Genomic DNA, 28,000 nt, shown 5'->3' on the forward strand with positions numbered 1-28,000 from the left:
CTATTTCCTCAATAACCAGAAGAATACTCTTCTCAAGCTCACAGTGGACATGTTTGGGCTATAAAACGTACTTTAACAAATTTAAAAAGAATAGAAATTATACAATATTTGCTTTCAGATATCAGTGGAATGAAACTAGAAATCAATAACAGAAAGCTGAAAATTTTCAAAATACTTAGAGATTAAACAACACACTTCTAAATAATACATGGGTCAAAGAATAAACCTCAAGAGAAATTTTAAAATATTTTGAATTAAGTGAAAATGAAAATATAATTAGTAAAATTTGTGGAATGTAGTGAAGCAGGGCTTAAAGGAAAATGTATGGAATTAGATGCACATAATAGAAAAGATGAAAGATTAAAAATTAATAACCTAAGCTTCCACCTTAGGAAACTAGGAAAAGATAAAGCTAAATCCAAAATTAGCAGAAGAAAAGAAATAATAAAAACTAAAGCACAAAGCAAATAAGATATAGGAAATAAGTAAATAAAATCAATAAAACCAAAAACAAGTTCTTTGAAAAGATCAATAAAATAGATAAAACCTTTAACAGGCTAAGGGGAAAAAAGAGAGAGAGAGAGACACAAATTACTAATATAGTAAATGAGAGAAGGAACATCACCCACATATCCCATAGACACTGAAATGATAATATAGGAATAGAATCAACAACTCTATGCTGTTCACAGACAACCTAGATGAAACAAGAATCTCATTTTACCTGAAAGGATAAATATAGACTTGGGGTGAAGCGATGGGCATCTGTAATCGAGGCAAACGGAAATCAGAAAAAAGCAGGGGTGGCAATTTTATTTGCAGATACACTAGGATTTAAACCAACAAAAGTAAGGAAAGACAAGGATGGTCACTTCATATTTGTTAAGCAAACACTCAACAAAATGAGATGTCAATTATTAACATTTATGCATCCAACCAGAATGCTCCTCAATTTATAAGGGAGAGCCTAATAGACATGAGCAATTTAATATCTTCAAGCACCATAAAAGTTGAAGATTTTAACACCCCTTTGGCAGTGTTGGATAGATCCTCCAATAAGAAACTCAGAAAAGAAATTTTGGACTTAAACTTCACCATACAACAATTGAATTTAACAGACATCAACAGAACATTTCATCCTAACAAAATTGAATACACATTCTTCTCATTAGCCCATACAACATCCTTCGAAATTGATTACATCTTAGGTCACAAGGCTAACTTCAGCAAATTTAAAAGTATAGAAGTTATTCCTTGTATTTTCTCAGATCATCACGCAATAAAAGTTGAACTCACCAATAACAGGTATCTGCATACTCATAAAAAGACATGGAAACTAAATAATCTCATGCTGAATGATAACTGGGTCACAGATTAAGAAGAAAATTGCCAAATTTTTGGAACAAAACAATAATGAAGACACAAATTATCAGAACCTGTGGGATACTGCAAAGGCAGTCCTAAGACAGAAATTTATAGCATTGCAAGCCTTCCTCAAGACAAGAGAAAGAGAAGAAGTCAATAACTTAATGGGACATCTTAAGCAACTGAAAAAGGAAGAACATTCCAACCCCAAACCAGCAGAAGAAAAGAAATAACTAAAATTAGAGCAGAATTAAATGAAATCAAAAACAAAAGAATTATTCAAAAGATCAAGGAATCAAAAAAAGTTGGTTTTTTGAAAAATTCAACAAAATTGATAAACCTTTGGCCAACCTAACCAAAAATAGAAAAGTAAAGTCCATAATATCATCAATCAGAAATGACAAAGATGAAATAACAATAGACATCTCAGAAATTAAAAAAAACTTTAATGAATACTACAAAAACTTTATTCTCAGAAATATGAAAATCTGAAAGAAAATGACCAATACTTGGAAGCATGCCAACTTCCTAGACTTAATCAGAAAGAATTGTAAATGCTGAACAGACCTATATCAAGTACTGAAATAGAATCAACTATACAAAATATCCCCCAAAAAGAAAAGTACGGGACCAGATGGCTTCACATCAAAATTCTACCAAACATTTAAAGAGGAACTAGTGCCTATATTACTTACCCTTTTCCAAAACATTGAAAAAGAAGGAATACTTCCCAACACATTCTATGAAGCAAATGTCACCCTGATCCCCAAACCAGGAAAAGACCCAACAAGAAAACAAAATTATAGACCAGTATCTTTAATGAACATGGATGCAAAAATATTCAATAAGATCTAGCAAACAGAATCCAGCAACACATCCAATGAATTATACACTATGATCAAGTGGGTTTTATCCCATGGTCTTAAGGTTGGTTCAATATACATAAATCTATAAATACAACATATCACATAAACAAACTAAAAAACAAAGACTATATGATTCTCTCAATTGATGCAGAAAAAGCTTTTGACAATATCCAGCATCCTTTTATGATCGACACTTAAGAAAATAGGTATAGAAGGGAAATTTCTTAAACTGATAGAGGCCATCTACATCAAACCCACAGCCAATATCATAGTGAATGGAGTTAAATTAAAATCATTTCCACTTAAATCAGGAACCAGGCAAGGTTGCCCATTGTCTCCATTGCTCTTTAACATTGTATCCAGCTAAACTGAGTTTCATTTATGATGGAGAAATTAAAAAGATGGAGACTTTACCTCTTTTTCATTTACATGGATGGAGCTGGAACATATCCTACTTAGTAAAGTATCTCAAGAATGGAAGAAAAAATTTCCGATGTACTCAGTACTATTATGAAACCAATTTACAATCACTCGTACTATTATGAAACCAATTTACAATCACTCGCTCTTTCATATGAAGAATGGATCACAATTATGGCCCAAGATGAAGGAGGGCAGATGGGAGAGGAAGGGGGAGGTCAGATCGAGGGAGGGTGAATGGTGGGATCACATGTATGGGTGCATAATGCAAGGGTACATGTCGGATCTATTAGTATAGAGTATAAATGTCTAAACATAATAATTAAGCAAATGAGATAAGGTGTGATATAAATGTTCCTATAAAATTAACCAGTGTGATATAAATGTTCCTAATTCTATATGAAATCAGCACATTTTAACCCATAAATGCATTAATGTACAATGATCTATGCCTTTATGATTTGATTAATAAAAAAGAGCTCATAGCTTTTTTTTTTGAAGCTCAAAAATTAATGAATTAATAAATTAAGCCCACTGTTCAAGGGATATGAAATTTCTTCCCAAGGATACCTATTCATTGTAGGACAGAATGTATATACACAAATAGCAGAGGTGTGATGTGTTTAACCAATTTTTCTCTGCTAACAAAAACTTTAATAAAGATGTCTTGCCTCCTCAAAAAAACAAATAGCAGCTATAAAAACAAGAATCATCCAGTGTTAGTGATACTAATGATTGCCTTAAAAAACAGGTTTTTGGCCGACAGTGCAGGAGAAGCAGGCACCCCCTTGCATCGCCTCCAGCTTGTGGTGAGCATGGCCCAGGGTACAGAGAGCCCCAGGGAATTAGGGGGTCTAGGACTGAAGAGAAGGCCACTGCAGTCAGTGTGCAGTGCAATTGACTTCTTCAATTGGGCCAATCGCCTGAGGACTATCCAAGTAGTGTGGGTGTGTGGTTGTAGGAAGGTTTGATTGTCCTTTTGTTGCCTCTGGAGGGCAGGGTGACTTTATTGCTGGTATTTCTCTGCAGCTGAGACTTCAACACAGAGTAACTGATTCACTAGGATAAGACAGAGACCAGCTGAAAACAAGACAGAGCCACTTAGCCCCACCATACCAAGTAGGCCCCCAGTTTCTCAGGCCGTAGCACTGTACAGGTCCTTGGCAAAGATCTAAGGGAAAAGATACAGACACAAGTCCCAACTTTTGGGCAAAGAGCTGGTTAATCACTACTCCTGGAGCCCCCAACCATGCTTCTCCTTATCTGCTCAGCTAGCCAAATGCTGTAAAATAATCATGCAGTGGAATCAGCGTAAAAATTCCTGTAACATGAATAAGGAGAGTAGATCAACCCCTGCCAAGGAAAAATAATGCAGACACAAATGAAGATCCTATTCATAAATAAATGGCTGAGATGTCAGAAATTGAATTCATAATTTGGATTGCAAATAAGATTAATAGAATAGAGGCAAAGTTGGAATTAGAAATTCAAGGAGCATTTCAAAAGTCTCAAGAATTCAATGAATTCAAAGACAAAATCACCAAAGATTTTGACACAGTGAGACAAGAATTAGCTGCCCTCAAACACCTGAAAAATACAGTAGAATCCCTCAATAACAAAATGGAACAAGCAGAAGAAAGGATTTCTGACATTGAAGACAAAGCTTTTGAACACTCCCAAACTCTCAAAGAGGAAGAGAAATGGAGAGCAAAAACAGATCATTCTCTCAGAGAGCTCTGGGATAATTAAAAGAAAACTAATATTCACCTCATAGGAATCCCTGAAGGCAAAAAAGTGGTTTCACAAAGCACAGAGGCTCTTCTTCATGAGATTATGAAAGAGAACGTTCCAGACATGCTAAAAGATTCTGAAATTCAGATAGCACACAGTTTCAGAACCCCAGCATGACTCAACCTGAATAAGACATCTCCCAGGCACATCATAATTAAATTAACTGAAGTTAATATGAAGGAGAAAATTCTGAAAGCAGCCAGATGTAAGAAAACCATAAACTACAAGAGGAAAATATTAGAATGACTGCAGATCTCTCTGCTGAAACCTTTCAAGCTAAAGAGGGTGGGCATTGACTTTTAATCTCCTAAAACAAAATAAGTTTCACTCCAGGATCCTGTATACAGCTAAACTGAGTTTCATTTATGATGGAAATTAATTAAACACTTTAATGACATTCACATGTTGAAGAAATTTGCCATAACTAAACCACCTCTCCAGGATATTCTCAGATCTATCCTCAATAATGACCAGCGCAATCCTCCACCACAAAAGTAAACTCACTCAGAAACTTTTGATCAAATTCCAACTTCCACAGTGGCAAAAGGACTAAAAATGTCCACTGGACTTTCAAAAAACTCGATAAACAAAATTCCACCAGGCTTATAAATATTCTTAATTAATATGAATGTCTTAAATTATCCTCTAAAGAGGCACAGATTGGCTGATTGGATACAAAACTCAAATCAGATATCTGCTGCATACAAGAATCTCATCTTATCTTAAAAGGTAAATATAGACTCAGGATGGAGAGATGGCCATCTACATTCCAGGCAAATAGAAAGCAGAAAAAAGCAGGTGTTTCCATTTTATTCGCAGATACAATTGGCTTTAAACCAACAAAAGAAAGAAAAGATAAGGATGATCACTTCATATTGTTAAGGGTAATACTCAATATGCTGAGATTTGAATTATTAATATTTGTGCACCCAACCAGAATGCACCTAAATTTATAAGAGAAACTCTAACAGACATAAGCAACTTGATTTCCTCCAGCTCCATAATAGTCAGAGATTTTAACACTCCTTTGGCAGTATTGGATAAGAAGTGTTACAATAAGTGTTCCAATAAGAAGCTGAGCACAGAAATTTTAGATTTAACCTAACCATTCAACATTTGGATTTAACAGACATCTACAGAAGATTTCATCCTAACAAAACTGAATACATTCTTCTCATCAGCCCCATGGAACATACTCCAAAATCAATCACATCTTAGGTCACAATTCCAACCTCAGCAATTTTAAAAGAATAGAAATTATTCCTTGCATCTTCTCGGACCACCATGGAATAAAAGTTAAAGTCAGAACAACTGGAATCTGCATACTCATACAAAAACATGGAAGTTAAATAACCATATGCTGAATGATAGCTGAGTCAGAGACAAGACTAAGAAGGAAATTACCAACAGGTGCACAGCCTACAGACATATGAAAAAATGCTCATTATCTTTAATCATCAGAGAAATGCAAATCAAAACTACTTTGAGATATCATCTAACTCCAGTAAGATTAGCCCATATCACAAAATCACAAGACCAGAGATGTTGGCATGGCTGTGGAGAGAAGGGAACACTTCTACACTGCTGGTGGGAATGCAAATTAATACATTCCTTTTGGAAAGATGTTTGGAGAACATTTACAGATCTAAAAATACATCTGCCATTCAATCCTATAATTCCTCTTCTAGGTATATGCCCAGAAGACCAAAAATCACATTATAACAAAGATATTTGTACCAGAATGTTTATTGCAGCCCAATTCATAATTGCTAAGTCATGGAAAAAGCCCAAGTGCCCATCGATCCATGAATGGATTAATAAATTGTGGTATATGTACACCATGGAATATTATGCAGCCTTAAAGAAAGATGGAGACTTTACCTCTTTCATGTTTACATGGATGGAGCTAGAACACATTCTTAGTAAAGTATCTCAAGAATGGAAGAAAAAGTATTCAATGTACTCAGCCCTACTATGAAACTAATTTATGACTTTCACATGAAAGCTATAACCCAGTTATAACCTAAGAATAGGGGGAAGAGGGAAAGGGAGGGAAGGGAGGGTTGAGGTGGGCAGAGGGAGGGATTGGTGGGATTACACCTGTGGTGCATCTTACAAGGGTATATGTGAAACTTATTAAATGTAGAATGTAAATGTCTTAAAACAATAACTAAGAAAATGCCAGGAAGGCTATGTTAACCAGTGTGATGAAAATGTGTCAAACGGTCTATAAAACCAGTGTATGGTACCCCATGATCACATTAATATACACAGCTATGATTTCATAATTTAAAAAAAAGAAGGAAATTACCAAATTTTTGGAACAAAACGATAATGAAGACATGAATTATCAGAACCTCTGGGATTGCAAATGCAGTCCTAAGAGAGAAATTTATAGCACTTCAAGCCTTCCTCAAGAGAACGGAAAGAGTGGAAGTTAACAACTTAATGGGACAACTCAAGCAACAGGAAAAGGAAGAACATTCCAACCCCAAACCCAGCAGAAGAAAAGAAATAACCAAAATTAGAGCAGAATTGAATGAAATTCAAAACAAAAGGATTATACAACAGATCAATAAATCAAAAAGTTGGTTTTTTGAAAAGATCAATAAAATAGATAAACCTTTGGTTAACCTAACCAGGAAAAAAAGAGTAAAATCTCTCATTTCATCAATCAGAAATGACAAAGATGAAATAAGAGACTCCTCAGAAATTCAAAAAATTCTTAATGAATATTATAAGAAACTTAATTCTCAGAAATATAAAAATCTGAAGGAAATTGACCAATACGTGGAAGCACGCCACCTTCCAAGACTTAGCCAGAATGAAGTGGAAATGTTGAACAGACCTATATCAAGTTCTGAAATAGCATCAACTACACAAAATCTCCCTAAAAAGAAAAGCCCAGGACCAGATGGTTTCACATCAGAATTCTACCAAACCTTTAAAGAGGAACTAGTACCTACATTACTTAACCTTTTCGAAAATATAGAAAAAGAAGGAATACTACCCAACACATTCTATGAAGCAAACATCACCTTGATCCCCAAACCAGGAAAAGACACAACAAGAAAAGAAAATTATAGACCAATATCACTAATGAATATTGATGCAAAAATATTCAACAAGATCCTAACAAACAGAATCCAGCAACACATCAAACAAATTATACACCATAACCAAGTGGGTTTTATCCCAAGGTCTCAAGGCTGGTTCAATATACGTAAATCTATAAATATAATTCAGCACATAAACAAATTAAAAAACAAAGACCATATGATTCTCTCAATCGATGCAGAAAAAGCTTTTGATAATATCCAGCATCCTTTCATGATCAGAACACTTAAGAAAATTGGTATAGAAGGGACATTTCTTAAACTGATAGAGGCCATCTACAGCAAACTCACAGCCAATATCTTATTGAATGGAGTTAAATTGAAATCATTTCCCCGCAGATCAGGAAGCAGGCAAGGCTGCCCATTGTGTCCACTGCTCTTTAACATTGTAATGGAAGTTTCAGTCATCGCAATTATGGAAGAAAAGGTGATCAAGGGTATCCATATAGGTTCAGAAAAGATCAAACTTTCACTGTTTGCAGATGATATGATTTTATGTCTGGAAAACACCAGAGATTCTACTACAAAATGCTTAGAAGTGATCAAGTAATACAGCAGTCTCAGGTTACAAAATCAACAGTCATATATCAGTAGCTTTTATATATACCAACAATAGTCAAGCTGAAAAAACAGTCAGGGACTCTATTCCATTCACAGTAGTACCAAAGAATATGAAATATTTGGGAGTTTACCTAACAAAGAAAGTGAAAGATCTCTATAAAGAGAACTATGAAACTCTAAGAAAAGAAATAGCTGAAAATGTTAGTAAATGGAAAAACATACCATGCTCATGGCTGGGAAGAATCAACATTGTTAAAATGTCCATACTACTCAAAGCAATATACAATTTTAATGTAATTCCTATTAAAGTTCCACTGTCATACTTTAAAGATACTGAAAAAATAATACTTCATTTTATATGGAATCAGCCAAGACATTTTATATCGAATAGCCAAGACATTATTCAAAAAATAATATCAAAAAATAATAACAAATCAGGAGGAATCACGCTACCAGACCTCAGACTATACTATAAATTGATAGTGATCAAAACAGCATGGTACTGGCACACAAACAGAGAGGTAGATGTATGGAACAGAATAGAGAACCAAGAGATGAACCCAGCTACTTTTCATTATTTGGTCTTTGACAACCCAATTAAAAACATTCAATGGGGAAAAGATTCCCTATTTAACAAGTGGTGCTGGATGAACTGGCTGGCGACCTGTAGAAGACTGCAAATGGACCCACACCTTTCACCATTAACTAAGACAGATTGTCACTGGATTAAAGATTTAAACTTAAGACATGAAACTATAAAAATACTAGAAGAAACTGCAGAAAAAACTCTTGTAGAAATCGGCCTGGGTGAATATTTTAGAGGAGGACCCCCCCAGGCAATTGAAGCAGCATCAAAAATACACACTGACACCTGATCAAACTAAAAGCTTCTGCACAACCAAGAACACAGCAAGTAAAGCAAGCAGACAGCCCTCAGAATGGGAGTAGATATTTGCAGGTTATGTCTCCAACTAAGATTTAATAACCAGAATCCACAGAGAACCCAAACATATTAGCAAGAAAAGAACAAGTGATCCCATCTCAGGCTGGGCAAGGGACTTGAAGGGAAACTTCTCTGAGGAAGACAGGTGCACAGCCTACAGACAAATGAAAAAAATGCTCATCATGAGAGAAATGCAAATGAAAACTACTTTGAGATACCATCTAACTCCAGTAAGATTAGCCCACATCACAAAATCCCAATACCAGAGATGTTGGCGTGGATGTGGATAAAAGGGAACACTTCTACACTGCAGGTGGGCATGCAAACTAATATGTTCCTTTTGGAAAGATGTTTGGAGAACACTTAGAGATCTAAAAATAGACCCGCTATTCAATCCTATAATTCCTCTACTGGGTATATACCCAGAAGACCAAAAGTCACATTACAACAAAGATATTTTTACCAGAAAGTATATTGCAGCCCAATTCATAATTGCTAAGTCATGAAAGCAGCTCAAGTGCCCATTGATCTATGAATGGATCAATAAATTGTGGTATATGTACACCATGGAATATTATGCAGCCTTAAAGAGAGATGGAGACTTTACCTCTTTCATGTTTACAGGGATGGAGCTGGAACATATTCTTCTTAGCAATGTATCTCAAGAATGGAAGAAAAAGTATCCAATGTACTCAGCCCTATTATGAAGCTAATTTATAGCTTTCATATGAAAGCTTTAACCCAATTATAGCCCAAGATGTAGGGGAAGGGGGAGTGGGAGGGGAGGGGGGAGGAAAGGTGAAGGGAGGGCAATTGGTGGGACCACACCTACGGTGCATCTTATAAGGGTACATGTGAAACTTATTAAATGTAGAATATAAATGTCTTAACACAATAACTAAGAAAATGCCAGGAAGGCTCTGTTAACCAGTTTGATGAAAATATTTCAAATTGTATATAAAACCAGCACCTTGTGCCCTATGACTGCATTGATGTACACAGCTATGATTTAATAATCGAAAAAACAAAAAAACAGGTTTTTATCTTTTAAAGGTAAATCTATAGGTCTTTGCTTAACAAAATAAAATCATATCATTCTATTAAATATGTCCTTCTAAATGAAATCTTATTTTCATTATTTTTACAATCTAATCTATAATAAACCTAGCACATAGTAATAATGCTTGCTAAAAGGATGAATACGTAATTAAAGGGATACTATTAAATTCCATATAAAATAGGACTTAGGTAAATTAATAACTATATGAAAATACCATATAGTAAACTGAATGTATACTGTATAGTATACATTCATACTATATATGAATACCATATATTCATATATAGTATGAATATACTATATACTTATAGTATACTATAAGTATAGTATACTTATAGTATACAATATGAAAATTATACTACAGTATATTAAAGTGTACTATAAGTACAGTATATGAAAATACCATATTGTATACTTATACAGTATCCTTATACAATATAAGTAACATGGTTGGACCAAAGATTAAAAAATAATAAGACATTTCACAGTTACAAAGAAAAATGTCCAATTGATGGGATTGGTATTGAAAAATAAAATTATTCCCCCATTTGTGTAAAGAACTGTTATTGATTTGCAATTATTCGAAGACATTCAATGAGGCTGGCTGTTGCTCCTGGACATGGGCAGGAATTAGTTCTACAGCAATCATGGACTACTTTGTCTCATTAGGATTTCTCCATCTTGAAACCCCTGTTTCTCCTGATCCTGATCTGTGTGCCTCGACACACAAATGCAACAAACTGCAGGTGGGTTTACAAGCTGAGGGATACATATGTGTAATCTACATGCTACTTCACCCCATTCTCCCCAGTCCCAAATTTTACATGAATAACTTTACATTAAAAGTTCAGAATATGTTCCATTCATAAAAAAAAATAATAATAAAAAACTCACGGGCTCAGTGTCCATAGCCTGGTGGATAGGGAATCGGCCACATACACTAGGGCTGGCAGATTCAAAGCCAGCCCAGGCCTGCTAAACAACAATGACAACTACAACAACAACAACAACAACAACAAAAAAAAAAAAATAGCTCGGTGTTGTAGTGGGCACCTGTAGTCCCAGCTACTTGGGAAGCTGAGGCAAGAGAATTGCTTAAGCCCAAGAGTTTGAGGTTGCTGTGAGCTGTGATGCTACAGCACTCTACCGAGGGTGACAAAATGAGACTCTGTCTCAAAAAAAATAAAATTCTCAAGATGCAAAAATAGAAATACACATGGAAGAACTCTACTTTCTATGATTATTTCTACCGTTCTGTTTCAAGCATTGACATTGACTATAAAACTTAATAATACCAGGGTTTTACTTTGTGCAAGATAGCATTTTTGACAATCTCCACTCCCTATTTAAAAAGTCTTTAATATTATGCAATAAAGTTCAAAAAAAATGATGCTTCCTCTATCCCATATAGTTTTGAGCATTTTATTCTGACTTGTACTCAAGGTTTCAATTAATGTCCTAAAATACAATGTTTAGTTATACCATGCAATTATGTGGGCAAAGTACTCAGAGGAGGCTAGACATTATTAGCTATAATCATTCTCCAAAATAAAAGTTTAAAACATAGGATTCTGTGAAATTTTCCATTCTGGCTACAACCTCTCCTAAGTAACACACAAACTTCTCATTTTGTTTCACTCTTCTAACGACAACAACAACAAAAAAAGAATGTCACATGAAAATACATGAGCTCACAAAGACCAAAAAAATTAAATGTTTTCTTTATTTTTTTCTCTCTCCTGATCTTTCATTGCTAGTGGTGAATGATCAGTTGTTATACTTTTTAAAAAATCGGTATGTTAATATTTGAATGTTACCCTCAATAGCAGACACTTAACAAAGCAAAATGTTTCATCTCTTACCTTGAAATGTCCTAATTCCTTGAGAGAAAAATTTCTATCCCATATCAAATAAGCAAAACACAGAATTATATAGTCAAATAATGCAGTTTTGTTAAGCTTATCTTGAAAAAGTAATTTATCTTTACCTTTGTTCTTTAGGTAGAAAAACATAAATATATAAAATATATATAATATATTTATATAAAATATAAAAATATATATATATTACATTCTCCTTCTTTTACTATAACTAGGAATTTATCAATGAATATATTAACTGTATTTGATCCTGAAAGCCTGAAGTAGCCTATTTGTCATGATTGCTTAACACTTAACAGAATTTTAAAAGGCAAAGAAATCCCTCCAAAATTTTTGCCTAGAATAGTAACAACAGAAAAAGTAGGCAGAAGTTTTCCAAGATGTAATTCCACCTAACAAAATTCTATTTGCTAATAGAATCTTTGTCTGCAGATGGAAAATTGAGTTATCAGAAAGATACGTAAACTCTATTACTACAATGTTTATAGAGGGAAGGTGTGTAGCAGACTGCTATCCCTTAAGGAACCAACCCTGATGGTATTACACTAATGATTACAAGGATTTTTTTTTTTCTCAAGGCAGTTGCTATAATCTAGTAAATAGTCCATTCAATATGCAGATTTATCCCTAGTGACAGGGAAACTAGCCTTCTCACAAAATAACACTTTTAAATTACAGGAACTGTGTACTGAGTATTGTTAGCAGGGTGCTCAACACTTGATTTCATTCAATGCGTGTATACTTTCATGGTCAGTCTGAACCAGCTGTCAGTGAACCTTCAAAGTTCAGATTAAAATAGGCAATTCCAATACACCTTAAACTAAGTATTTCTAAAATATAAAACTGTCAACATTTCACTTCATTCCTTGTAAAATCATTAATCCTAAAGTTTATGTGTCTGTGATCATTGAGAAGAACCAGTAATTGAAGAACAGATATTTTAACATCATTATTATTGTCTGATCATCAATTTTCAGCCCTGGAATCAGTGACCTATTGTAACTGAAGAGTAAATTGAATTCCACAACAACCCTTGAATTCCACTACAACCCTTGAAACAGGTACCAGTACCACATCTGAAGCCCCAGAGAGCTGACAAGATGCAAATCGCAATTGGTGGTACATATAAACACAGAATGAATGATTAACATGATTTTGACATGAAATAAGAATAAAATTTGCCATTTCTTGTAAGGTTATTAAGTAAGCAATATTTTGTAACAGTTGCTCCTTTGAAGGAAACAAAAAGATGGGAGAAGATGCAGCAGAAAGTTCCCTGAAATCACTATGCTAGAGTTCCTTCCAGTATAATTCAAGAATATTTAATATTCATTTCTGTTGCAGCTAGTGTCCTTTGCATAACACTGTAACAGGTGGTAAAAGTTCACACAAGAGATATGTAAAGTCTCTACTTTCAAGTTACTCAAAATTTCAGAACACACTGAAAAATAATTAATGATATATATAAATGGTAGTATATAAATAGATGTCTAAAAGAATGGCACAAAAATAAAATGTGAGAATTCAGTCTAGAAAGACAGGAATCAGAGATGATTTCCAGGAGGTAGAAATTGTGCTGAATACTGAAAGATGAATATTTTAATAGCTGAAAAGAGGAAGGAGAGAATCAAACATGAAAATAAGCTTGAACAAAATCATAGAAATAAGAAGTGAGTATGCTTGGTTCAACCATATAGTAAGGAAGAAAAAACCTGGCTTTATTTAGTGATCTTTTTTTTTTTTTTTTTTGTAGAGACAGAGTCTCACTTTATGGCTCTCGGTAGAGTGCCGTGGCCTCACACAGCTCACAGCAACCTCCAACTCCTGGGCCCAAGCGATTCTCCTGCCTCAGCCTCCTGAGTAGCTGGGACTATAGGCGCCCGCCACAACGCCCGGCTATTTTTTGGTTTTGCAGTTTGGCCGGGGCCGGGTTTGAACCCGCCACCCTCGGCATATGGGGCCGGCGCCCTACCGACTGAGCCACAGGCGCCGCCCTAGAATCATGACAAAAGCATTGGTAGTCTTGGTTGGTTCAATATATGGCAGGAAAGAGGATGCAAAAAACTAATTTGAAATATTTGGACTTTATCCTGTAGGCAATTGGTCATTACACCCTTTTGAAGCAAAACCCTTTCAATTTTTAGCCTGTATTATAAATATGTATTTATTTATAAATTACATATTACTAAACCATTTGGTTTATAATTAACATACCAAAATAGAAATTTAGAATTATATTAAAAAATTTTAAATACCTTATTAATCATTATAGCTTCATACCATCATTAGTTAACCCCTCAAGGCACAATATATACTAGGGATGAGGTTCTACATAATGATAATGAATGAAAGTTCATGTTTAAAAAGCCTTTTAGCTAATTTCAAATAATTTAGCAATAAGATATGGTTAGATAAACAAAGCCTTATTTGACAAAGAGCTCTTAAGGGAAGAAAGAGCTGGCTCTTCTATTTTTGAGACTTAGTGTATAAGAAGAAAAAGTATCTCATTAGTGGATTTTTTGTTGATTACTGTTGAAAAGATAATATTTTGGGTACATTAGATTAATAAAAATATTGAAATTAATTTCATTCTTTTACTTTTTAATTGTGTCTACTAAAATATTTAAAATTACTTATGTGGAATTATATTTCTATTGGATAATGCTATTCTCCATACCGATGTGGCTGAAATGTAAAAGATGATGGAAAGCAAGACTATTTTGAATGAAGTTTTAAACATACTGTTATAATCACTGCCTTACTTAATCACAATGTCTTTGCTGGGGTATTTACACATTTTGTTATTTAATATCACATATTTTATAGCTATTCAAAGGGAATATACAAGGAAGAAAGAGTCTGTGAACAGGGTGAAGAAAGATATGTGACCAAGTTATTGCCAATTAGGGCAGTAAAATCCTTCCTCTTACCATCATTATCTAGATGTAACCTGTGTTCATGAGAGGACATGAAAAGGTAGACAACACACACTGAGGCCGGTCTATCACAGAAGCCAACCCTCCTCACTTCCCCAATCACCAGGAACTCACATAGTGCCTGTGAACGGGGGCAGTGTATCTTCAGGGACCCTACAGTGTCCAAAAGCAGAGCTTGTGCTGCTGCTGGAGATGTCAGCACACTCAAAAATGACACTATTTAATAGATGACAGGGTGGTAGAGTAATGCTGCAGCTCCCTCCTCACTCTAGCACAAAGTCAAACAGAAAGGAACATCTTCTGATAGGGATAAAGGTCCCTAATTGACTTTATCCTAACTAAAAAACTCGGAGATTCATGGTGCTAAAAAATGCCAAAAAGACTTTAAGATTAAAAAAAGAAGAAGAAAGAAAGAAAAGAATGCAGCAGAGGTGGCTCATCATAAAGGCATCATTTAAGAGTGTTACTGAGAGAACAGCCAGTGCCCATCTATGTAGGTGTCAGGGAGGGAAAGCCTAGACTTTAAATAGCCTGGAGTGTAGATCTTTAAAAGATACACATGCAGGATTTGTTTTTATTTCATTTATATTTTTTAGCTTGTTATTGCTATTTTGCTCATAGACTTTTTTTTTTAAACAGAGTCTCACTATGTTGTCCTCAGTAAAGTGCCCTGGAGTCACAGCTCACAACAACCTCAAACTCTTGGACTAAAGCAATTCTCTTGCCTCAGCCTCCCAAGTAGCTGGGACTATAGGCAGCCACTAAAGCTAGGTTTTTTTGTTGTAGTGGTCACTGTTGTTTAGCAGGCCCCGGGCCAAGTTCAAACCTGCCAGCCCCAGCGTATGTGGCCAGCGCCATAACCACTGAGCTACAGGTGCTGAGTCTGCTCCCTGACTCTTAAGAAAAGTTTCCAAAGAGTCTACTTACAACACCCTTTAAAGAACTTACTTTACTTGGAACTCAATATTACTAGATTGTCTATTATCAGTAGACATGAAATAAGGGTCTTAGCTATTTGCTTTTACCCACTTTCATTAACAATATGTAAAAGATTTTAATTTAAATAAAAAATCAAAAGGTTGTTTTAGTAACTTGATCCTAGAAACTGATTTTTAATTATACACTCTATTTTTAAAAGAGAAACTTTCACTGTCTATTAAGAAAACTGGTGAACCACAATACTATGTATTAGTTATGGATTGATTGATTTTTTACATATTAGTTTTGACACATCAGAATATGGTCTCCTGGGTTTGCACTATCCTTCTCAGAAGATGAGAAATTACTGATACAGATTTTTCCTTTTTATGAGTTATAAGATTGGAATGGATACCTTTCAAATCTACTTTCAGTAATATAATCATATATACATTTTGATATAAATTTGTGAAAATATGTTGTTTTGATTTTTCCACTTGCAAATACTGAATAGCAGTATTAAAACTGTGAAGATTAATTTATGGTAATATAACATGGCACAAAAACAGGAGTATTAGTTTTATATCTTCATTTTTATTTTTCCTATAAAATACTGGCTTTGTAGACCAACATTTTCCTCCTAAAAATGATGACATTCATTGTCATTTAGAAAAACAACTTTTAATATAGAACCCAGTTACATCCAGAACACTATCTACTACCATTATATTATGCTACAGATCTACCATCAGATCTATTCTACACTGGTTTTCGAAGATAGGATATAAGTCCTTTCTTCCTTAACATTTAGTATAAAATATCTGTAAGAGAAAAAAATTTACAATTTTAATTTGTGTAAGTGTTGGAGAAAGAATACATACTGTATTCTTACATACATGACTCAAGTAATAGAAATAAAAATTTAATGGAAACACTAAACCCTATTTGAATGTTACTTTTGACTCTTATCTAATAATGTATTTACCCTTATAACTTGTAGGGACTTTTTTTAAGACTTCACCTAGTAAGTACTTGGCGTATGAGGAACTGTTGAAGGAAGAAATATATGTAGAATAAAGAAAGAAAATAATAAGCAGAGATTCAACTGTTCACCAAGAAAGGGCCAAATTTGTTCAGTGTTTATCAGGAAAGTTTCCTCTTCTTTTTTTTTTTTTTTTTTTTGGCCAGGGCTGGGTTTGAACCCACCACCTCCGGCATATGGGACTGGCGCCCTACTCCTTGAGCCACAGGCGCCGCCCAAAAGTTTCCTCTTCTTATCAAACTGTTCTTAGAAATATTAATTGTTATTATATTAGCATGTGGATAGAATGTAAGATTTATAAGGAAAGGAATTTATTGCCTTTAAAAAATTATTACTGTAATGCTCCATGTACAGAATGGTGGTTGTCACACAGTAAGCACTCAATAAATATTTTTTTAAGTGAAGGAATGGATAACTGACTAAATATGTTAATTCACCTTTTCCTCCAACAACATCTAATATGAACTTATAGAATACTATATTAATAAACATTGGAGATAAAGATGAATAAGACATGGTCCTCAACCTCAAAAAACTCCGTCAATTAAGAGAGATAGAAAATAACAGATAGTAACTGTGAAATACAGCAAGTACAATGATTGAGATTTTTCAAAAAATTCTATATGAACATATTGAACACATCCTGAGAAAAGTGCAGGGAAAGGGATGGGGGCCAGGAAATGTTTCTGGAAAGAAATGAGAATTAAATGATGAACAGCAGTCATCCAAATAAAAAACAAAGGGAAGCTACCTCAGACAAGGGAAGCATGAAGATGAGAAAAAGAAGGCCAGCTCAGAAATGACGAGTTCCATATGGCTGTAGATTAAATGAGAGGCAAAGAGTTGGAAGGGGAGACAGAGGCCAGACTGTGGGAACTGCTGGGTTTTTTTCTTATGGGTAATGAGGAGTCTTTAAGAGTCTTAAGTAGGAGATGATAGGTTTTTATATGAGATAATTACTCTGAAAACTATGTAAAAGATAGATTATACAGAAGGTGGGATGGTGATCTAATAGTCAACAAGAGAACTGATAAGGGCTTGAACTAAACAGTAGCATCTGCAAGGATGAGAACCTCTGATTTACACAATGCTCAAGACAGTGATTCTCAGTCTCTGGAGTCTGTGAGAAACAAGTGGAAGCCTGTTTCAAACTATCCATTGCCCCTCTGCTCCCTCTAAAAATTCACCTGAGTGCACCCCCATTTCTGACTTGAATCACTAACATTGTGACTATGATGTTTATAAGTAATCATAGGCCTGAAGTGTTTAGGAGAAACAATTAAGAAAGTAAAGTCATTGGGATGTGGTAATTATCTAACAGCACTGAGGAGCAAGTGATGGGAAAAAAGGAATCCGGGATCATGGTATGAATCAGATGGATGTGAAGCCACCAACTGACATGGTCAGGAAGGTGCAGAGAAGCAGCAAGTGGAGAGACCCAGATGTTTGTGAATATCTAGATGGAAAGATCAAACGGGGTTAGAAAAATAAGTCTAAGACTTGGAGAAAAAGTCTGAGCAGGAGATGTGAAGTCATCATAATCTAGATGACAGATAAAATGCACATAAAGGAATCTCTTGTAGAGTGGGAAGAAATGGAGGGTTAAACTAGAACCTCTAGGGTCTTCCTAAGGGCGGGGAAAAAGGAACTGAAGAAGAAAATGCCAAAAAGGAAATTTTAACGAAAGGAGACTCAAGAAATTGATAATCATGGGTACAGGTGAAACTTTCTAAATGCAGAATACAAATGTCTTCATACAATAACTAAGAAAATGCCATGAAGGCTGTGTTAAACAGTTTGATGAAAATATTTCAGATTGCATATGAAACCAGCACATTGGACCGCTTGACTGCACTAATGTACATAGCTATGATTTAATAGTAATAATAAAAAAGAAATTGATAATCTAGAGAGTGTTTTAAAAACAGATGGTGACTACAAGCAAAATGTAGTAGGAAAGTCCAATAAGACAGGCGCCTGGAGTCCCATGCTTCCGGGCAGTAAGCTGGTTTGGGGGAGCTTTGCCAGAAGTTCCACAAAGCTGTGGAGGTAGAAAACAGGGTATACCAAACTGAGGAGTGAGTAGAAATTAAGGAAATGTCTACATTGAAAAGAGAGTACTCTGTGAAGAAGTTAAAATACATTAACTCTTTCTGACTACACTGCTTGATTATTGTGTTGTCTCACTAATAAGAATATGTCCTTATTTTTTTAATGAAGAAAAGAAATGTACAGTCACATACATTTTCAACAATTGTGAAACCAGAAAATAAACACTATTACATCCCTGTTTTCAACGCAAAAAAAAAAAAAATTAATTCCACCTGGTTTGAAAGCTAGTATACCACACTCAAACCAAATTCCCTTGATTCTTTGTAACCTCCTATCAACTTTCAAAACAAGTGAGAACAGCTTCAGTTGAAACAGCAACTGGCTTCTCCCAAGCAACTGAAGCTGCACTTTAATGGAGCTTAAAGCTTTAAAGCTTTAATCTGCAATATAGGCCTGACCCACAGAAACTGTGAGATAAGAAACATGTCATTTCCAGTCACTTAATTTTGGGTTTATTTGTTAACACAATAGTAGATAGGTAATGTACTATGTTAAAAAACTGTGTTGAGCACTGACCTAAAGGAATGAAGGGTTTTCAACAGGAAACAACATGAAGTGTTCCTGTTTGCAATTTTAGATATTGGTAAAATTGTCAGAGCAAGCTTGAAATAATAACTTATAACCATCGATGAAAAGAAACATTTAAGCAAACAATAATTTCTGCTACAAAATTCTAGTTCTAAAGTTCAATATCCTGAATAAAACTTCCACCTCACTCCTTGCACTAATCGGTCAGCAATCAACCTAATAATCTGGGAACACTGCATACTCCCCCCTCTCCTCTTCAGATCCACTGGACTCCTGCCTTAATCTAGACCTCTTCATCTCCAACCTGCCACAAAAGTAAAAAGGTCTGGAAAAGGGCAACAAAATGTTTTACCAGTTGTCTCTTTAAAACCTTCCACTCTTTAGGTGATTTAAAACCTGCATTCCTGCCTAAGGCAGTAATCAAAGGGACACGAAAATGTTCTTTACTCTTTGTTTTCTAGTATTTTAAACCACAGACTATGGCTTTCCAGATTGTCCAAACAAAAGTCCCTAAGGGTCAGGAGATCATCCTTACTAGCCATAAGTTCCATAGAAACAACCAATTATAGTGTCTGAAGCTATGACATGTGATACCAGTCAAACAGACCTGAGCCCAATCACCAAAACCCCTGTGTTTCTGCTTGAAGTTAGGAAGGCCATCTTTGAGACAATAGTCCACTGCCCTCCTCATTTGCCAGCAAATTAGTACACTTCTCTTTCCTTTCCTCAAACCACCTGTCCTCACCTGCCTTGAGGGCGAGTACCAAATTGTTGTTAACAAACCTGGACCACTAGCAACAGCCTCCTAATCATTTCTCTACCTAGAGTCTGGTATCCATTCAGTCCACCCCCAAACTGCACCAAAATTATCTTCATGAAAGAGAAAGCTACGTATCTTACATCCATTAAATTACAGAAAACAATTTAAGCTACTATAAAAATCATACATTTACTTCTATAATAAAGCTCCCACTCATTCTCCATCATCTCCCATATAACAATTTGGACTGGGTACAGTACTGTTGTCAAAATCACAGGGGAAAAATGTTTGTACCCCTGAAATAAAATTTAAAAAAGAAACCACAGGGGGATTCGGTATAGGTTCAGTTGCTTGTTGCACAAAAATCCAATTATTGAGAGAAGGCAGACTGCTACAGAAGAAAGAAATTTTTTAGTATGTTTCGAGAAGCTGGCTTAAATCTGTCTCTCCAACTACCAGAGATCATAGTCTTAAAAAGGAGAGGCCACTTGCCTTGGGGGCAGGTTGTAGTGAATCTCACAAGGGGCTAAAGCATTGGGGCAGGTTGGGGGAGGGAGGATGGTGAATCTTAGTATCAGGAAGTCTGCCAGTGAGTCCCTCAGAATCTCCTTTGTCTTGTAGAAAATCTGTTATTTCAGGCCAGTACTTTGGGAGGCTGAGGTGGGAGCATCACCTGAGTCCAGGAGTTTGAGACCATCATTTCTGGGAAACAATTCAAAGGGTCAAGTAGTTATTGATAGTTAAGGGAGAAGATAATAAAAAACACACACGGGTTATGGAGCCAGTTACAGTACCCCAAATTAAAAGGTAGTCAATAAAAAAGTCTGTAGGATGCCTGGTGTAATTTTTCATTAAATTAGAATCTGAACGTATTAATGAGTAAGATGTCCTACATGCATCTCAAAAAAGGAGTTACAACGTTCAAGCACCTTTGATCATTATCACTACTTTTAAACACATGCTCCAATTTAAAGAAAGTAAAATACTAGAGGGGAAAAATTTTTTTCATTCTTTTTGATCAGTGAAGCCAAACATATCTGGGAGAAATATAGGGGGGAAATTTTAGACTCACATCTCATCAGAAAACCATTCCATTTACCAGCTTAACACCTCTGCATAACACTTCACAGCATAGTCTAAGTCCATGGCCCACTTGGGGAGACACAATTTTGTAAGTATTCAGAAAAAAAGGCAAGAGTAGTATCTCAGGAGCCATCAGCATTTCCAGAAGTATTATATGAATTGTTCCTGTGTGAGGCATTTACTTGTAAAAAGGAAACTGGTAATTAATTCAGTCATTTCAACTGCACAATTGTTTCAAGTAATATTGATGTCATGAAGTCCTTTAGCCAAGTAGCCAACTGTTAAGTGAATATAGAAAGTTCTAATAATCAAGAAAGGAAAATCCAATGACCCTATCTATGAAATTAAAATAAACAGAAACTTTCCACTAAAACCTTAGTTTTTATTTATCTAAATGATGTAGCCACATTCTGTGAAGTTTAATGAAAAATTCCATATACTATAATCATTTATCCTTAAAATTGCTTTTCCTTGAGCAAAACTTTAATTATTTATTTCATTCCTTTTATAACTTTGACAAGGTCAAATATTGTAGGTCAGGGGTACCATCAAGAGATAAAGTGAAAAACGCTCTTTTTTAACCACTTTTGTCATATTTTCAAATATAAAATAACTCTCCAAATCACAGTAATATAAATTACCTGGTAAGACAATTCTGCAAATTAAAGCCTATTTTTTTCCAACTTAATTGTGTAAGTCAAAATGTAAAAAAAAAAAAAAAATTCTTTGTAATTTATTAAAGAAATAAATATATTCTTCATTAACATTAGCCTTGCTATATATATAGTTTGGAATGAATTTTTACAGTCTTCTGAGGTTTTCTTGGTATTCTGAATTGGACTAACGACAGTTAAGAAGTTAAAATAGCTATTAATTAACATATATTTTCTAACATTTTGACTAATAACACCCCCATTTCTAACTAATAACACCCCCATAAACACCATGTAACAAGAAAAATCCATTTATGTCTTATCTACAATTTATACTTCACTTAGATGGTTCAGAATCATAAAGCATCCTTGGAAGAAGATCTAAAAATCATTATATGACAATATTTGTTTAATAGAAAGTGATAGCTTAAATGTTACAATATGTTTCTTGAATATCTTCATATTAAATTGTAATTGAACGAAAAGCCCCCTGCTTCTGCTTAAGGGCAAGTCCCACAAAGCTCTTCATTATTGGAATTTCCAACCTGAGAGCCAAACTAAATAACAAGGAGTAATTTGCCAATTAGAACTTCCTGCTCTTTTCTCTTTATTCCTTAAACACCATTCAGAGGCTGAAACGGTCAAACACTTTTAGCTTCAAAACAGCAACTGAAAGGATTTAATTTGTGTCTCTCCAAGGTGAACCTGTCAAGAGGCAGCAGTGATGCATTCCATGTCCCCCAGCAGCAATTTCCCTTAAAGACAGAAGTGGGCTTCCACTGTTGCAGAATATAGAGTTTCCTTTCCTCATTTCCTATTATTTTATTTCAATTAATGACCTCCAAATTTTATACTTGCATAACTACTGGGCTTAAGAATGTTATGTCATTATGTCCCTAGAATCTGCAAACATCTTCAGACCAAACCTGTGTGTGTGTGTGTGTGTGTGTGTGTGTATGTAGGAAATAAAGCATTTTACAGGTACCTGACATAAAAATTGGAACAAGGACCATCAAAACTATAAAACACAAAACTATGTGGACCTAGAGAGGGCCACAGTATCCTTTATTAGAGCAGGTCTTGGCAAATGAACTGGTTAAATAACCAGCATTAAAAGACCCGTGGCAACATTTGCCTCTCTCACTTGTACTTTCCTAATTGTAACTTGACTTAGTGTTTCAATTTGTTATTCAATTTAAAAATCCCAATAATTAGCAGAATTTAGATGCAGGTTTCTAAATTGCAAATATATTTACAGACTAACACTAAATCAGTGAATCTGTTCCTCCTTTCTAATCTGAGAAGAGAGGAAAGAGGTTCTGGGTCTCCCGGGTAAAAACTCACTAGAGCTAGAAAAACAGGCTTCACTTTGCTCACAGAGAGCCTATGCAAGACCCTGAAAGAATCACTCCCTGCTCCAAACCCTGGGCCAGAAAAGTTAGTTAAGGAGAAACTGCTTTTCAAATATTCACTTTCAAAAAGTACAATCGAACCTCTGTAAGTTGACCACCTATGTCTCTGTATACAGAGGTAGTCAACATAAGGAACTAGGCCTACTGTACTGATGTACACATGTGGTGCATGTACAGTCTACGAAAATTAGGTCAATTTAAGGAGATGGTCAACATAGGGACTAGGTCAACGGTGGAGGTTCTACCATATTTCCAATCAGGTTTTTTGTTTTAATTTATCTTATTTTCCATCATATTGATAATTTATTGAAAATGCAGTGGAGTATTTCTATTTGCATATTTAAAAGTCAATCTTAAAATGACAATGTGTTGCCTATATGAATGGTGTGCTTCTAAGGTCACCCAGGTTGAGAGAAGAGATTGTTTTTATCATAGGAGACAACTGAGGGCCAGGATCTCACACTAAGAGTTCGGGAGAGACTAGTCCTACTCAGACTGTTGTTAAGGTGGGTCTCCCTCCCTTTCTATGCAATTCTAAAAGGGTGCAGGGACTGTAAATTGAGGTGAAAATAAATACTGCAGAGAGAAATTATAAGTATAAACAATTTGAATTTCACTGCCACTGTCTCCTTATTTTGTTGTGACAATATTTCAGTTCAAATAAACTAGATTCAACAGAAATTTATACTTATGGAACCTAGAAATTTAGCAAATTTTAGTGATTAATTCTTAAACAACTCAAGCCATAAAACTTTCCAGATTAAAAAAATTAAGCTTATAAAATGAGACTTAATAACTATTTTAAAATAGTAACAGAGGTCAATTATACTTAACAGTTTGCAATTAATTCCAAGTATTACTTAATATGCAAAAAAACAAAAAAACATTTTTTGTTTTGTTTTCAGGGGAAAGCGCGAATGCAGTCCCCCACTACCACAAATTATGCAGTCAAGTTTCCCACATTTGGGGATATCGCAGGGGTCAGCACATCCAGAATGCAATGAATAAGCCTCACCCTGGGAAAACCACCTTTGTGACCATGGTATCTCCCCTGCCACGTAAGTATAGAAAAAAAAAAAAAAAACCTTGTTCTTATCTTTACAAAACAACCTCAAGTCAATTTGTCCAAAGCAAATATCCATTCTCCCATCCCACCAGGTACCAAAATTAGAAACTAGAAACTCTCATGAATGCTTGTTCATCTGTCACAGTACTGTTCCCAGAGTCTGTTCCCTGGTCTCCATTCACATTGCTCTGCTCTATCCCAGGAGCTGATCACCTGTGTCACTGGCACCAGTCTCCTTCAACTCTGAGCTATCCTCCACACTATCATGGTATTTTTGTATCTCACTGAAGTTTGATCCTATCAGTCCCTTGCCCTCCAAGGTCCTGTGGCTCCTTTTCGCCATCCATTAGCATGGTATTCCGTACCCTCTCCACTCTGGCTTTGACCACTGGCCAGTGTCCTCTGCTCTCCCTATTATATCCACATCTTGGTGTGTAGCTGCATCAGCTTCTCTCCATTTCCCAGTCATCCTCCCTGGCTTGGCTTATGTTTCCTATCCACTTTCCTTCTCAATTTTTCCTCCTTTCTCTGTCTTGTCTATTCTCAGACATCACTTCACCTCTTCTTTAAAGTCTTCCAAAACACATAAATGAACCGTTTGCTCCTCCAAAACAGTTTATTGTCACAACACAATTACTTTGTATTACCATACATATAACTCTCTGAAATAGCCTGAGTCTCAACTTCCATATACACCCCTAAACCTAGCTGTTTATTTTTGTGGCCTTACTGCCCAGCAAAATGTTTATACATGGTAAGTATTCTAAAAATATTTGTGGGATTGAATCACTTTGGCAATGAATCTGCAAGTGACAATAGACAGCAATCAAGAGTCATTTCAGGGAGAGTTTCCTGCTGGATCATTTGCCATCATTAAAGAAATATTGAAAAATATTAAATAAATTAATAATGTTTAATTCAGCAATTAAATATTGAAATACATGGAAAACTGTACTATTCTTAAATGTTCATCAATGAATATTGACTGAGGCTGCCCAAGGGCATGACAGTGCCGTTCACTGAGGTGATTTTAAATAGCATTAATAAAATATAATCCCTCCCCATGGGAATTCACAGTCTAAAAAATACAGCATTGGCAACATACACAGTACTGACTGTAAACATAAGGATAATTTATGCTGTGTAATTGGGATTAGAAGTTACTACATATAAATGAGTCTACAAAATGTAGTGAATCGATATCTGCATGGATGTTGAATTGAGGTCACCATGAAATATTTGGCACAGTATTGCCAGATATTGCTGTATTGTATTTGCAGCATCTTTCTTAGACAATTGAGATTATTTTAAGTGGATATTAAAACACATTTATATAAATAATGATGTGAAGTCTGTAATAGCTACAGGATTAGATGGATAACAATATAGACACATGCAAATAATCAAAAGGCTATTTCTGGTTTTCACACTTAATGAAAATTTCTGGATTGGTGGTTTATTTATGAACATGGAGAGAGAGTATGAGAAAGAGAGACAGTCTCTACTGTCTCTAATTTATCTAAGCTACTTCAAAACAAATTGTTTGCTATTACTTTGAGATACAGAGAATAAAGTCATGTTTTGGCCATCAAATACTATGAATGGTCACATTCTAATCTATTCTTCTGTGATTTCTCCAAAAGCTGTCTAGCCCCGTTGTGATTCCTAAAAAGAGAATCCATTAGGCTTTTAAGGTCTTTGGCAGTTCTCTCTTGTCTAGTTAATCAACTAATACCTCCTAAGGGTACTTCTGAGATGAGTGAAAACTGAGGTCATAAATTTCTAGACTGTCAGGAAAATGGGAATTTATACATTAGATAAACCCCAGGGAAGTTACATAGGAAGAACTTCTATTTCAGTCTGGCAGGAAATAAGGAGAAATATCGAGATGTGGTGAAAAGTTTCTTGCAGCTATCTAATTTATTTTAACAGCATGTTTCAAAAATAGTTTTCATTAATAGAATCAGCAGTATGCAAGTTGCATCTAAAGTAAAAGTGGGAAAAACAACTTTTTCTATGAGAATGAAACTTGAAACTTGGACTTTCATGTCTGATGATAAATTTCAATTTGAATATCTTAAACATGAATATGCATTTATATTCTTTAGCATTCTTCCATTTGAATGATCAATTTTAGATCTTAACATGATCTACACATTATCATTGAATTTCTTGTGAAAGAAACTATTTACTCTTGAGATCATGTTCCTTAATTCTAATTTTGAAATAGTAGATTATGTTCTCCATTTATTACTTTAATATTTTGAAACTTTTTAGTTCTATAAGTAAGGGGAAATAATTATTAGATATCAATCCCTATTTTCTTAACTTCTATTTTGGTCAGTTAAAAACTAGTTATGACCTGCAAAAAGAGAAATTTAAAATATTTTTAAAGGCCTTTAACTGGGCAAAAGTCCTTTCTAAAAATGCCATGGATGTTAATATTATTTAGCACTTTGAAAAATAATGTACACTATGAATGTGCAAAACACACCTAAATTGCATGCTTTTCTTTTCTTTCTTTCTTTTTTTTTTTTTGAGACAGAGTCTCACTCTGTCGCCCTGGGTAGAGTCTAAAGTAGCTGGGAGTGCAGGGGCCCACCATAATGCCTGCCTAGTTTTTCTGTTTTAGTAGCGATAGGGTCTCACTCTTGCTCAGGCTGGTCTTGAACTCCTGAGCTCAAGGAATCCCCCAACTCTGCCTTCCAGAGTGCTCAGATTACAGGATTAAACCCATACCCCCAGCCTGAATTGTATGTTTTAAAGTGATCATTGAATCTTATGTTAATGTCCTTTCAAAAAAGTATGAATGTTAATTTCCTACTTAAATTAACCCACAAATTAGCAAGCACTCTAATGACTGATGTCTTCCTAACTGGAAAAACTCCTAGGATTGTTAACCATTAGTGTCTCCTCTAAGACACACTAGACTTAGCATTCTCAACTCTCCCATAAAAATGTCATGACATTAACTATAGAATAAGCACAGAACAATTATCTTTTGTTCATTAGAGTTTCAGCATTACTGTTTTACTAAAATTACTTGGTAGAAAATTGATCTGTGTATGGCACATACAGTTCCAGTAGCTTCATTTAAAAAAAAATTCTTGATATTCCTATAAAACAACATTTAAAATCCAAATACAACACTAAAAATTATTTACTTAGTCTCAGTTGGTTACAGGAATCCCTCCAGGCTATCCCTAGAAATCCTAGAAATATTAGAAATAAACTCTCATATTGTTGGGATAAGCAAACCACCATTTTCTGACTTATCTTTTAATTATACCAAAGCTGGTTAATCTCTCATTGATTCTAAAAATAGGAGGATCTTTCATGTTTCTAAAGATGCTCTGCATATATGACTAGCTTTTATCTGATCCAATTACATCAAGTAACAGAGACTAAAGAATTGGTTACTATCTAATGAATAAAGGTAACTTGACCTACATAAAAAGGTATCTTTTATAATAAATTGCCTGTGCTGA

At 34.9% G+C, this 28,000-nt stretch overlaps 1 protein-coding gene and 1 non-coding gene across 2 annotated transcripts in view; both read right to left on the reverse strand.

The window, feature by feature from the left end:
• The window catches only part of COL25A1 (collagen type XXV alpha 1 chain), a 535,414-nt gene that overhangs the window by 348,182 nt on the left and 159,232 nt on the right, over positions 1–28,000 (reverse strand). The window lies entirely within an intron of this gene.
• On the reverse strand, positions 24,349–24,512 carry LOC128591605 (U1 spliceosomal RNA). The gene has a single exon (XR_008381592.1). It is a non-coding gene; the product is annotated as a U1 spliceosomal RNA (small nuclear RNA).

This window comes from Nycticebus coucang, chromosome 1, assembly GCF_027406575.1.
Source record: "Nycticebus coucang isolate mNycCou1 chromosome 1, mNycCou1.pri, whole genome shotgun sequence".
NCBI lineage: Eukaryota > Metazoa > Chordata > Mammalia > Primates > Lorisidae > Nycticebus > Nycticebus coucang.